The 13,625-nt window shown below is 45.7% G+C and overlaps 1 protein-coding gene across 7 annotated transcripts in view; it reads left to right on the forward strand.

Annotated features, from left to right (window-relative positions):
• VPS13B (vacuolar protein sorting 13 homolog B) overlaps nucleotides 1–13,625 on the forward strand; it is a 3,421,660-nt gene that overhangs the window by 3,343,084 nt on the left and 64,951 nt on the right. The window lies entirely within an intron of this gene.

The following is a 13,625-nucleotide window of genomic DNA, read 5'->3' on the forward strand; positions in this document are numbered from 1 at the left end:
AGAGTAGACAGGCAGGGTTACTGCCTGAGGAAGAGCCCCGTGTGGTGTGGTCTTAAAGCATATGTGGTTGGCTTAATTAAGGTGCACTGCGGCAAGACCCCCAGTTGTGTTTTACCCCCCACATCCCTGCTGTAAAGTAGTCACAGCAACCGCCAACCTCTAGCAACACATCCGTTTGTGAAAAGATGCCCCTGCTTTCTTCATGGTTTTCTTGGCGTCCGCATTTAAAATACAGAAAACATTTCAACGCATAATTTGATGACCGAGATGGAGCTCCGGGGTTATCCAATCATAGGTTTTAGTTAGCCCCATGGTGCCATTACTGGGCGACGTCCCCTTTCTGTACACAAATGGGTGGAGGAGAGGGGAACCTCATCTGAATTGTTATTGTGGCTTTCAGATCAAAGGGAGCATACTCCCCTCTCCCCAACTTCCCACATAAGGCGCACAACCCTCATCTTGCACGACCTTCAGGCCTGCATGCTGCAGCCCAGCAGGCATCTAATCCTGAGATGCCCACAAGGATGACCCAAACTGGAGATGGTCGCCAACCTCAAATGCTACCTGGCACTGGATGCCCTCAATCCTTATACACCCGAACATTGATGGGGGGCTCTCAACGCTTAGATGCCTCCAGACTCAAATGCACCCTCAGCCAGCATGGCCCTACCTTCCCTTCATAAGCAGTGCAAATCTCCATATACTGCGGATGCTGCTAATCCTCATTTACCGCCAGTTAGACCTGCTCTCCAGCCCTTGATGCCCCGACACCCTAAGAAAGGATCCCCCATTCCTCAGATGAAATCCATGTCTAGATGTCCCACCACCTTTCATGCTACCTTGCCTCGCATCCCTCAAGCCCTTCATGCCTCTTCCCCATGCCTAATGCACCTGCCTCCAAAACCCAGATGTTCCATACTCCCTGGCTGGGCTGGGGAATAATGCTGACATGGCCTGCCTCAGCTGGACTGATATATTACATGTGTAAGCTAATTGAATTTCACATAGCGGTAATACAATTTAAGAGGAAGGAAACTGGGTGATCCAGTGCCTTGGAGCTGAATGGGATACTGCTTGACACAGGGCCTACTGATTGGCACCTTTAAATAAAAAAGGGGAACACCAATCTTCAGGCTAGAGTCAGCAAGCAAGGCTCCTTGAATAAGAGGACTATGTAAGGGTGCAGAAGGAGGAGACTGAGACACAGGTGGCATGATGATTACTATAAACCTTTATTTGTTTGAGAAAATAAAGAGAATACCAAACTTTCACTATCTCTAAGGGGGTTTCCCTGCCTCAACTAAAATACTAAGGGTGTTGTCAGAATGTCCATATAAATCAATAGTCCACCATCATGTATCGAACCCCTACTTTTCTCCCTTACACTTGAACCTACACTAGAGATAAAGTAAATGTTATTGGTCCAGAAGAAGGCTACCTTCTTCTGGACTGGCAATAAAGGTTCACTTTCAGATTTGTTTTTTATTAGTGGAATGGCTTCCTTCCCCAGTTCAAAACTATACTCCACAAAAAAAAGGTAAAGTTCAAACACTTCTTCTTGGCAGCCAAGTTACCTATGTCCTTGAACTCTGCTTCAGCAAGTCTTTATAATTTTGGCTACCAGAAGAATGACTCCCTCCTCCTCGTATCTTAATTTTGCAGTTCAACACAGCCAAGGGGAATGACTCCCTGGTCCTGGTTACCAGGAGAATGACTCCCTTCTCCTGATATCTGGGCTTCAAAGTTCCATGCAACCAGGGGGAATTACTCTCCTCCCCTGGCTTCTCTCTCACTTCGGTAGCACAGTTCAACAGCACCAGGGAGAGTGACTCCCTTTCGCTGACTTCTCTCTCAAACATGCTGTTTCTCAACATGAAACAAAAACTATTTGTATCCGGGTACAACGTGCTGGGATACTAATAGCAATAAACCCCTTCAGGCGGCTGCATTACCTGGCCCAGTAATACCCCATCCGTCAGGATTAATTGCTTAAGTAATGGGTTGCCCGAAGGGGAGCTTGCTGTTGATTATGAACCCAAGTGATTTGGCAGTTGGGGTCAGCTGATGGGTGAATCAGTCAAGTGCATGGATGATCCCCTGTTTAGCAGCCTGGCTGAAGAAGGAGTTCAGTTTTTTTTGCAGGATCAAGCCCCAGGCAGGAGCCTGTCATCCATGCCTGGATGGAGGTAAGGCTCTATGAGGCGCAAGATGTTTTGGGCAAGCTCACTTTGAGGCATCAATGGTTATCATCCGCATATTTGTGAAGTGAGATCATCAGCAACAACTAAAAGGCAATGGTCAAATATTGCAAACACTCTTACAAATCTTCACAGCACCACTGACAGGCAGACAAGCATGCAGGGCGGGTTCATAGGCATCTAACTTGCTGGCAAACATCATGACAGTCCTAAACTCAAGAGTGCCCCTAATGCACCTGCCAGCTTTCCACCAACCTATATAGTTATACTCCTACAGGCAAGAGATGAAGAAGTTCTGCAAGTATCCCGACACCTTGCTTGAGAGCACCAATCAGTAATGACTGCAACAAACCCACTCCTTCCCTGCTGGGACTTACACTGACAGGCCCCTTCTCACCCCTACAGGGAGGTGATCTTGTGGGCCCCTAGGTAGCCAATTCCCCCCGTTTCCCCACCTGACAGAACTACTCACAAATCCTGCAGATCCGATTACATTCCCTCAACGCAACTGGAGAGGTAGGAAATGGTACCAGCCTATATGTCCTTGCCCCTGCGCCAGCTCTACTTACCTCAGGCACCCACTGACCCGCACCATGGCACCTTCAGATACCACTACTTTGATCCAGTACTTTGCTTTGGCAATCAAAAATGATCGTCAGCAACACAGGTTATGTAAATGCCTGAGGTGCGCTTTGTAAATGTGATGTAACAAAACATAACATAAAAAGAAGGGGAGCAATTTATAGCTGAGAGAAAGTCATTTGGCATTGCCCCAGGGTGTCTGGGGCCCGCCACATATGAACTGTTGGGTAAATCAGTGAGACTGTGTTGCATTCTGGAACCATTGGTCACACAAGAGAGGGACCAATCCCTGGCGCACACCCACCTGTGGCCCACAAGTAGGTGCAGTCCACTGGTATTTTTTGGCCCTCTTTGGGATGAGGCCGTGCTCATGTAGGAAAAGGGGCCCCTTTGATCCTTCATTAAAACAATTTGGGAGCTCCGTGAGGGCCCATCCTGAATGGACCTATGACCAAATAAAACCCAGATTATGGTATTGCCAAGGGGTAGGAAATGTCGGGTTGAGGTTTGGACAATGGAGAATACAAGGATGAGGAATACAGGAACCATTCTCTATTTGGTGTTCCCCTTTACGGCCCATCGGGCTTTAATGAGTATTCAAGCAGCCCTAACGCAAAAGGCTACAGTACTATCAAATCAACTGAGAAAGATGGATCAGAAATTCAGGCGCTTTTCCATTAAACCGATTTTTATGAGAGCATGGTTGTCCCAAAACATATTTATGGACTAGAACTGTACTATGATGTAGCTCTTAAGCGGTTAGAGTCTCTTGAAGCCGTGCTTTGGAGGCGCATCTTGAGAGTGCCTAATGTGATCCCGGTCTCTGCTATAAGATATGAGCTGGGAATTCTCGGTTTGGGTACAGTGGAGACTATTATCCCTGTTTCAGAAGATGATCAGTTCTATTCTTAATTCACTGTATGAAGAAATGGGCAACCTTCTGAAGGCTAATGGAGGGCTCGGTAGGACCAATACGTTTTTGGTTCAAATGGGAGGGAAATGTGAATCAATGCCGACTGATCCAGTCTTGGATATAGAGACATTAATCGAGAATCCAGATCAAGTGAAAAAGGCCTTATTTGACAGAGATTGGATTGAGACTATCGATAGATTTAAGTTCTCTCCCTCCATGAACCACTTATCCCATGAACCACTTATCCCATGAACACAAAAAACGTAGGGTAATTTTAGGACTTTTGCTGCAATTTCCAAACCGATGGTATCGGTCTATTTTATTGAAACTACGATGGAACTTACTACAGACGGGGGAAGTTTTATTGAGGCGAAGTGTATTTAGTGTAGCGGACACTAGGTGTAGATCCTGCCATGAACAGGATCAAATTGAAGCATCGAAAACATTCAATACTGTACTGCAGGGCATTAGATGCACAGAGTATGTTTTTTATGGAGAACCTACTATGCTGGATACATTGGGAAAATGAACAGTCCCTGTGGGGGCGCTGTTTAAATATTCAGAATACATCTGATGGATTAGAAGTAGCTGCATTTGTGAAAATAATGAATTTATGTCCTTGATGAGAAGTGATTATGTATATGAAATGTTAATTTTTAGTTGTGCTTTTTTAAGATATGTTCTTGATGAACTGTTATATGTGATTGTTTTTGGAATAAGTAACATCTCTTTTAGAGGTCCTTTAGGTATTTATGTTATCTCTGCTAAAAGTGTTAACTGTATGTTTAAGGATGAAGGTTCTACAAACGTTCAGCCCTTTGTATTTTTTGCTGGCAGCTGTTTTTCTTGGTCTGTTATAAAGTTTTTTGTAAACCATGTACAATAAAAAAAAAAGAATGCACCTATGACCTCTCCTAACTGCCAAAAAAATGGATCCTAATGGGATTTCCCATGCACCTAGGACGAGCAATCTCGTCCTTAGCACTTAAGGGGTTAAGAGAAGTAACTAACAGGAACATTGCTGCATGCACAAATTTGGGTTTAGGTGCCTTTTTCTGTGCCTAAGGGCAGTCACTTGCGAGCCCCTATGGTGTGAGTCTCACCCAGTGTTCCCATGTTGTTTTAATAGCTGCTGTGTCCTAGTTCCATGACCCCCTTGGGGTTAAGGCTGGTTTACTGTATGAGCTATCACTTTTACTCCAATGTGTCGGGAGCTCCATCTGCCCAAATGCTGACTCTTCTCAACCTGAATGCAGGAATGGGACTATTTAGGTCTTACAAGTCATGTAACTCTTCAGATAGACATGTTGCTCCTGCAAAACAGGTTTCTGAGGCTTATATTACTGTGAGGAGGCTCGCTCCACCAGGATGTAGTTGTGCTCCTGCCATCAGAGTGAAGGCAGCATCCGTAGACCCACCACGATGCATTAGATATTATTCCCAGAACTAATGCTCAGTCTTGTCAAGCAGCAGGGGGTTGGGGTCCGGGGGGTGGGGGGGGTAGCTAAGCTTATCGAGGGTCATGGTATATCGCCGTCTCTATCGGGGCTGAAATGTTCTCATTAGTACGGTGGAAGCACTCTTGTACTCTTGATTCCAGAGCCCCTGTGGTTGAGGTGCCCCACGTGCCATTGCATGCTTTGCTTTTGATCTACAGGTCTCTAACACTGGTGTGTAAAAAGCGGAAAAGGAGTTGACCTAAAGGGAAGCGATCTGCCATGCAGGGCCGGGGCTCAGGGAGTGCCACCCATGCACTCAGGCTTCCAAAGTAGTCTTTTTTCCACCTGACCTTACTTGGGGGCAGAGGGAATGGGGGGTGCTGATTAGTCTTGAGACTAAAGACGGTATGACTACAAATACAAAGACAATGCCAGGGCAAGAACATATGGTGCCCTCTGCAAAACTGCCTTTTTGACTAACTCCCACCCCGACAGCGGCGCGAGATCTGACTTTTTAGAGCAGAAATTGTGTCCTAGGCAGTCACCCAGAATTTTCCTGTATTTGTATTTGTATTTATTCATTTATAAAGCGCCTTACACCAAGGCGCTGTACAGTGGAACAACTTAGCACATAAAACATAAACAATATAACGGTAGAAGCAAAATTACAATATGAACCATTCAACAAAACAGTGAAAAGAGCAATTAACTGAGGGGAGAAGGGGGTGGAGGGGTAGTGGTGATGAGTTGGAGGAGGGAAAGGGAAGGGAGAAAGAGGGGAGGTAGGAGAGGGGGGAGAGATAGTCAAGGGGAAAGAGTGAGGAGGGAGGTGAGGGAGAGGGGGAGGGGGTTGTGAGCCATTGCAGTGAGTAGTTTATTTCCCTTTTCCCCTTTACATGAATGATTGTCTGATCAGGTGGATAAGGGGGCACAAAAGCATATGTCCACCTTTTACGTTTGGGCATTTCTACTGTGAGTGCCAGTTCCTACAGAAAAGGTTTTACTGCAAGGTTGATGCCATCATCTTTAAAAGCAGGGCTTTAAGTGAGATGAAAAATCGAGGGGGCTTTAACAAGCTCAGCAGAAGAGGCAGGCATATTTCTATCATTCATTTTACTGCACCCACCTCTCCTTTATTTTTTTTATGTTTTTACCCGAGTCACAGGTCCCCGCAGACAGCCCTTTTACCATGCAGGTCTATAATGGAATTCATGTGCTCATAGGTTTTATAATCACTGATCCGTATTTAATTGTCCTCAAAAGGTTGGGTCAGCATGTTAGACCTACCAAAATTGAAACGTGCCCTAGAGGTCCCATCCTTCTCTGCAGCAAGCCCTCAACCCAATAAGCTATCTTAGCATCGCTGTCTTGCCTGTTGTCGTATATACTGTTTTGAGTATCGGAACACACAACACTACCTAATTCATACTAAATGATGCGTAGGAGTTTGCAATTTCTCAAATAGTGACTGGTTCATGAACACAAACATCTGTTTTCCTTGTTGTATTGGATAATGTACTGAGGAAAACGACCACGATGGGTTTGTCTTCCGACTACGTTTGTGGATGGTCTTCTCATCGTGTTATGTGAAGGCTATATCTCTTGTGCTCTTTTCCCCTTCAGAGCCAATCAAGCCTATGTTGCTGAACATGGCTCTATAAAGATTGTACTTTTATAAAGTTGATTTACCATGTAGTTTGGTGCTTTCCAAGTCTGCTTCATTAAACACAGTACTGGTGTTGTAGCTTTTGAAAGACACCTAGGCAGAAATCATTTACTTAAGATAGGGTGTTGCTGTGTTCCACTGGCTGCATTTCAATCTGTACAACAGGTACAAAAGCATGCCTTCCAGACTTAATCAAATTATCATCGTGGGTAAATTCACCATTCTGCATTCTTTTCCTTCGTGCTAAAATAAGCATCAGTCAAACGAGATTTTTTAGTGCATTTCTCAAAAAGACTGACATGGTTTGTCTACAAAGTGCTGCTCCTTTTATACTGCAAACATATTATAAGACTAGCTTACAGGGGAGAGAGTGAGAGGACTGCATTCCGAGGACACCGATTGAAAAAACTTCACAAATGCACACATGCCAACAATCTTAAGCCCGTGAGAGGGAGATTTCCCCAAAGAAATCGTGAGAAAGTAATGTTCCCATAGGATTACATCGGTGATATTGTTATTTTAGGCAGGAAGGTTGGCATGTATGCAAATGCCTAGTTAGTACAACAGCGACATTTCATTTAAAAAAAACATCTCCAGAGGGAGGCAGGTGCAGGTAACGCTATTTGCATCATCATGGTGCTTGTTCATGCAAATTGATCAAGAGCAAACATACAATTAAATGGAATTAGGTCCTTCCTCTATTTCCAACAAACTCCCAACACACAGGTTATATATGCCTCACAAGGCAGACATATTTGAATGGTCCCTCAGTGAAAGGCAATAAGGTGAAAACATGTTAAATAAGGCATGGTTACGGCATGGTATAGCCATATAGTGCCGTACCAAATATTGTAAACGTGAAGCTACAATAACCTCAAATTGAACACTGGTATGGCATACTGGGGGGCGAGTGCCACAATACGTTAATAGTGCACAGAATGTTGCTGCCAGAGCTCATGTTCCATGTGTGGAAATTCACTAATGTCAAGCACCAAAATGGCATTAACATGCCAACAAATCACCTTGCACGGAATCAATGCCAACACAAAATTGTTTTATATGTTCATTAGGTCGAAAACAATCAATATATATATATATATATGCATCTTTCTTCTATTATATTTTCATCAGACTTAGTGAGGCTTATTCTTTCGTAACTCATGTATTCAGCGATGTCACTTCATATGAAGTCATCAGGGTCAGCAGACACATGACACCACTTCCCATTGAGGTGATTTCATGTCGCTGCCAGTACCCCACCAATACATTTAGGAAGCTGGCACCCAGTTCTTGAATGGGGCCGGGCCCGGGCCCGGGCCCAGGCCCAGCAGTCTCCAAAAAGCCATCTTTTATTAAGCTTTGTCGACAGCCGAAGACGCCTTGGACTTTGCCCATCGTCAAAGCTTATAAATGCTATATATTTGTGTGCGTATCTTTGGTTTGTGTACTCTTCAAGCCATCTTGAAGTACACAAGCCATAGTAAGGCACGCAAACAAATATATAAATGTAAGCATTTATGTGCGTACCTTACTGCAGTTTGTGTACTTTTAAAGCCATATTTTATAAACATATAAATATTTAACATATTTCTATGTTTATAAAAGATGGCTCGCTAGGTACTCAAACCATAGTCGGTGGCGTCGCTAAGGGGGTGGGCGAAATCCTGGACCCCCCTTGTGCCCCCACCTAAGGCGAGCAGTGACCATGTTGTCTGTTCGTGGTGTTATTTGTGACACTAAGGCAAATGTCTGCATATCACACGGCAAATACTCTCCTTTTGTCTCAAAGCTAGCAGTCATCTTGGTATGCATTCTGGCATCCAAATGAACATGAGCACGAGCCACTTACTTCTCAGGTGTTCCTGCCCGACTTCTGCACAGCGACCTCCATAGTGTGCAGAGGAGCTTGCAGCCCCTCCCATCAGAATGTAGCCATGAAACTGCTAATGAGGGGCCATTAGTCACAGGTTTCGTGCCTGCATTCTGATGGGAGGGGCAGTGCAGTGGGGTGTGCGCAGTTGCTGTGCACAAAAGCCTCTCTGCAGGAGTGCTTGTTGTGACGTCACACATTACCCTTCATATTGGCCCCCCTACTTTCGTCTGTGGCCCCCTCTGTGCCCCTCCTAAATTTGATTCCTGGCGATGCCACTGACCATAGTAAGGTGCACATGCAAATATATATAAGTGCTTAGATACATTTTTGCATACCTTACTATGGTTTGCGTACTTTTCAGGACACGCCCCCAAAGGAGTCCCCACCCCTTCAATTTCCCCCACTTAAAGCCCTGCTGGCACCCATGCTAACGGTAGCTATACCTTTGTCCTCCCCCTCAGTAAATTACCCTTTTGGTGTTGGCAGCTGGTAATGTTAAACGCTACAGTTCTCCGTGCGATGCTTTACTGACGGAAGCCGGAAGTGCAGAGCTGGCTGCTCGGGAGCCATTGCTGATTAGATGGGCTGGCCGACCGTGCAGGGAGGGCTCGCCGGGGTCACCGCACTGCATGACTCATTACATTTCAAGAGGGTGATGGGACTCGGAGCAACCACAATGCTTCTCTTAGGATGTGTGATTTACAAAAAATGTATTTTCACTTGAAATCATTGGGGTCACTCGTAACAATTGAGCGCTGTGCTGGAAAATCTCATCTGTTAGGTGCTCACAGAAGGGGAGATGTGCGGGGAATTGCAGGATGCAGGTAGGCTGCCCAGCGCCGTTGCGACTCCGGCTTTACGTGCCTTTGCTGCTTTACGGTAGAAAGCGCCTGAATGGCTAATGTGTAGGCCCACTGGCCCAGTCATAATGATATGAAATGAGGGTCAGTGCCACTGACCTGTCTCCTAACATTCCAACCCCCCTAGAGACTTCCTCTTCCCCTCTGTATATGCTTAGTTTGGTGCTTTGCTGGCACCTGCAGCTCTGAGCTGTAACTTCACCGCTACAGAATGTCACCACCATACTTAGAGCAACTTTCGCCACCAATCCCAGCCTACATTTTATTTTCACGCTTGCTGTTTGGAGGGACCATGTATATAGTGCACACCACGAACTTAATTATCCTTTGCATCTTATTTGGCCTTCGCCCCAGAGGCTGCAGTGGGTGCCCTTCCAACTGAAGTACCTCACTCGACATATGAATGAGAGAGTGATACCTAGAATGTACCCTGCCTGGAGCTTGCAGCTCTTACTGCCCACGCTGCTGTTGGGTCGCCCCCACACCTCTTTCCGTGTCTGCAGGCACTTGAACAGCCTGCAGTGTGTCTGGGCACAGTGAATGGGTATATTGTAGCCTCTGCCGTTCCTGCCCCACCTTCTCTAGCCCTCACCTGCCTCTGCCCAGATGTAGACCTAGATGTATTTGAAGCACCTTGTTTCACAATAGTCGCCTACCAGATCACCAATAAAATAACAAAAGTTATTGGTATTGAATTGTGTCCTCCCACGGATTCCTCATCTTTGATTTACCAATATCCTGCTTGCAGTCTCGGAAATATTTCAACAGTGGAGGGTGCAGTGCAGCGAGTCAATGTCCCTCTATGGTTTCCATTCCCACGTCCGCTCGTGACGTTGATGCTGGTATAAATAGCACACAAGAGGAGCAAGACGTCAGAGGCTACGGTATTGGAATGTCCCCACTCTGTCGCTTTGAGCAGACAAAGCTATCTCACCATCTTATTCTGGTCGAAGGACCTTTCTTTTTGGCAGCTCATTTCAGTCCCGTCCTCTACCGGCTCTATGCGCGTGTGTGCACTATATAATGCTCCCATTCACTTGCTCACAGATACCACTCCATTAACTGAAGGCCAACTTTACTCCTGAAGTGCCATGTCTGAGTCTTGTGAGTGTGGTTGAAAGGTGCAACCCATGCACGATGTAGTGGACTGGGCTAGATTTGCAGCCTTTCTAGTTATACAAAGATGGCGGTGTGCAGATATCAGGCTTCAGGGTGTGAGGAAGGAGAGGACAAGATAAAAGACCTGCAGAACTCAACTTGAGGAAAACGGAGGGAAGAAGCTATGAGCAAGTTTGCTACAACAGAAATGCCAGTGAGAGATTCAGAAATCTAACTTGCTCTCATATTTTCTCACCTACAAATACAGTGAAAACCTTCAACACAGTGCTAGTCGTGGAGATCATTATAACTTTCATTCTACCAATGCAAAAAGCACATCTGGAATATAGCCTAGAGGTTGTGATTACCAATCTGTAGTTGGAAGAGTTCAATTAGAGTTAATCCTTTGTCCATCAAAGGTTTTGTTTTTGCACCTGGTGACCATGAACGCCATTAGCACCCAGACATAATGTCTGGGGTTCTGAAGGACATTTTTGATGAGGATACACAGATCAGGATAAGTTCATTTGCAGTGTTTCTTCACAAAAAACTCAGATGGCCACCATGGTGGTGACAGTCCAAACTCCATGTGTATCTCCCCTTGCATTTGCGTGGTGGGGGGAGTGGATGTGGCAAGCAACAGCTTGCTCCAAATTTGGGCTTTTACTGGTGGTATAACTCGTGTTTGGGGCAACCTAATTGGTTGTTCGTGCCCTCCGTGCGGCTAATGTGAAAGTTTCATGCCCATTGGAGGATGGCGTCTCTTTTAGGGTATGGTGGAAGGGTCTCAAAATGTTCAATTCTCAATCTAACTCCCGTAGGAATTTTTGCCACCATTGACTCAAAGAAACTCTGGATGGAGTCAGACAAAATAACGACCATAGATGACTGTGGCAGTTCTTTTTATATATTTGCGTCCAGTGTCACAGCCATGAATCTATGACATTCGGTAGACATTTCACCTCATTTTACCATGATTGTTTATAGGGGACCTACCCCTGTTCTACTGCCTCCCCATAGCCCTCTACTCCATGACATGCTACCCCGTGTACAAATATTGCAGTAAAATGCAGGGAAAGGGCTGCAGTGGTTTGGGGGGTTGAGCTTGGTGTTAATGTCTGGGCTCACCACTAATTGAGGGATATTTCTGATTTTCTTTGCTTTGCCCTGTTCATGCAGGCATGACATGAATTTCCCAACAACAGAGCTACTATAATCTCCCACAGAGGCCTGATATGCAATTAGCGAAGTAATCTTGCATACGCGTCAATGAAGCAATTAAGACACCTATTCACACAACTGAGCTTAATCCTGAATGGAGCACTTTCTTTCACAGCTGGATAAAGCATAGACCTCCCTACTGGGTTGTTAGTAAACTACTGATCGGTAATCTGTTCTTCTGACTACCACTACAGGTGTTTTCCCTATGTCGATGGCTGCCTCTGACGGTACCCAGTCAATTTACGGGAGCACATTTCAGAGTGGTAAATTTCACTGCAACCATAATACAGAAAATATCAAATAAATCTATATGGGGTAGTGGGGTAAGGGGTTGAAATGGGTCGGGATGGGGTTGGGGTGGGGTTATAAGGATAGAAAAATTGAGCTTTGGGGGCGACCCCGTCAAATAAAGAAAAGGATGATTTTGTATTTTCTCGTTATTTTGGTTGCACTGAAATGTACCACTCTGAAATTTGCTTCGGTAATATCACATATAACCCTGCCTAACTCCCTAGGGAACTTCTAGCTTTCCTTTCCTATCGTTGGTTAGTCTCTGGGAATTGGGAATGGTGCCTTCTTTTGCCCTGCATCATGCACTCTCCTTTCACAACCTCGCACACCTGACCCTTGGCTGTACTTATCCCAACAACTGTTCTCCTCTCACTACGTCACTGTCCCTCCAATCTCTCACGCTGCCTTTCCACCTCCACCCTTCGATCTTATTTCCTTTCCCACTCCTACTACTTGTACTGCCAACTATCCCTCTACCTCAGTTGTTTTCTTTCCCTCCTTCCTCTCACTCTACTCTCCCGCCTCTTGGTTATTCCTCTCGTTATAATTTCTATCTCACAGAGTGCCAATAGCTACTCCTTTTCTCCCACTCACTATCACTCCTCCCCCTCTCCCTCCTCTACTGTTCCTATTCCGCTGCTGTCACTAACTCTCTACTACCTTGACTGCTCCAAGACATTCAGGGATATGGTGCCCTGCACCCTCTCTCACTGTTACAGAACCAGGGGCTATGGTCCCCCTGCTCACCTTCCATTGGCCCCTGTTTGACTCTCATGGACTCTTAGGCATATGGTGTTCTGCTCACCTAGGGATATGGTGCCCGGCTCACCCCTGTACTACCAACTACCACTTATAGTCTTCCCTCTCTACTCCTGCCACCTACTACCTTTACTCCCAACAACTACTACTGCTACCTCTGCTCCTACTATTGTCCCACTCCACCACTACTCCTACTCTACCACTAAAACTCACACTCTCCTCTCTCTCACGCACAGACACTCCACAGACCCCCTCCTTAACAATAGCCTCTGCACTCCAAACATTCTCGCCTCCACTGGTCTCGTAGACGTCCTCCACCGTCTCCTGTCCTCAACCAACTAACCCACACTTGCACACTCACACACACCTCCCTAAATACCCCACCCCTCCCAAGATTGGCTATTTACACTGTCCAATCACTTACCTACCTCCAAGGGGTGTGACGCAGCAAAGTCATGGAAGGGCCTAAAAGGAATAATAAACCCCACCCCTTTTCCAACATGGACCCAACGGAGGTCCCTGGGACGCTGGACTCCTCTAAGGACTTTGAAATAAATAGTAATACAAATAATATCCCTGGTGGTTTAATGGATAAGGACTTCCTGGGGCCTTTATTTATTAATTAGAATTCCCTGATGGACTAGTGGTGGCTTCCTTTTGACTGCAGACTCCAGCAGACACAGTCTGCCGGTGTTGTCAAATACACAACACCCCTTGGTGCCGCG

The sequence above is a fragment of the Ambystoma mexicanum genome, chromosome 5q (assembly GCF_040938575.1).
Source record: "Ambystoma mexicanum isolate Mex_15411 chromosome 5q, UKY_AmexF1_1, whole genome shotgun sequence".
In the NCBI taxonomy this organism is placed as follows: domain Eukaryota; kingdom Metazoa; phylum Chordata; class Amphibia; order Caudata; family Ambystomatidae; genus Ambystoma; species Ambystoma mexicanum.